Below are 1,153 nucleotides of genomic sequence, written 5' to 3'. Positions count from 1 at the left end.
TACACTGAAGATATAAAGGTCCCTGGTTCAATCCCGGGTTTCGGCACAGTTGAGACGTTCCTTGCTTCTAACAAGATAGGTCTTGGAATCAGCTGTAGTACTTTTTTCTCTATCAACATTTTTATCAACTGATCTACAAAATGATCAATTCAACATAGACTTTGCTTTCTGTCCTCCTTTTAAACTTTCTTCCACCTATCTTGCCTTCAGGTTTGACTATGAATGTTTTCCATTTCGTCCTTTTTTGTAAAGTAAACTCTTGTCTGCATCACATTCCACTTCCCCTTGAACACAGATGTCAGTAGTCAGATGACATTGCTTACCTACTCATGCCAAATATATCTGGGTAATATAGTGCTAGTCCATTCAGAGTTAAAAAAACAACTACCTAACCTGGATCCCAAAAATGCTATTTACCCATTGCACCAGTTAACTGGGGAATGATACAGGACTCCTTAAAACATATCTCTACCATATGAGGTTAAAAATCCAGGTCCTGCATCTATTTTGTTAAATGGTTCAAATTAAAGTATGAAGACCCCAGCTATCAGAAGGCCGAATAGCTCAGTTGGGAGAGCGTTAGACTGAAGATCTAAAGGTCCCTGGTTCAATCCTGGGTTTCGGCACAGTTGAGAGGTTCCTTGCTTCTAACAAAATAGGTCTTGGAATCAGCTGTAGTTCTTTTTCTCTATTCATCAAATTTTTTCCAACTGATCTACAACACAATCAATTTAACATAGACTTTGCTTTATGTCCTCCTTCTAAACTTGCTTCCACCTCTCTTACCTTCAGGTTTGACAATGAATATTTCCCATTTCATGCTTTTTTGTAAAGTAAACTCTTGTCTGCATTACCTTCCACTTCCCCTTGAACACAGATGTCAGTAGTCAGATGACATTGCTTACCTACTCATGCCAAATATATCTGGGTAATATAGTGCTAGTCCATTCAGAGTTAAAAAAACAACTACCTAACCTGGATCCCAAAAATGCTATTTACCCATTGCACCAGTTAATTGCGGAATGATGCAGGACTCCTTAAAACATATCTCTACCATATGAGGTTAAAAATCCAGGTCCTGCATCTATTTTGTTAAATGGTTCAAATTAAAGTATGAAGACCACAGATATCAGCAGGCTGAAATAGCTCAGTT

This window comes from Lissotriton vulgaris, chromosome 8 (genome assembly GCF_964263255.1).
Source record: "Lissotriton vulgaris chromosome 8, aLisVul1.2, whole genome shotgun sequence".
NCBI classification, from domain to species: domain Eukaryota; kingdom Metazoa; phylum Chordata; class Amphibia; order Caudata; family Salamandridae; genus Lissotriton; species Lissotriton vulgaris.
Note: the sequence above shows the minus strand (reverse complement) of the source record.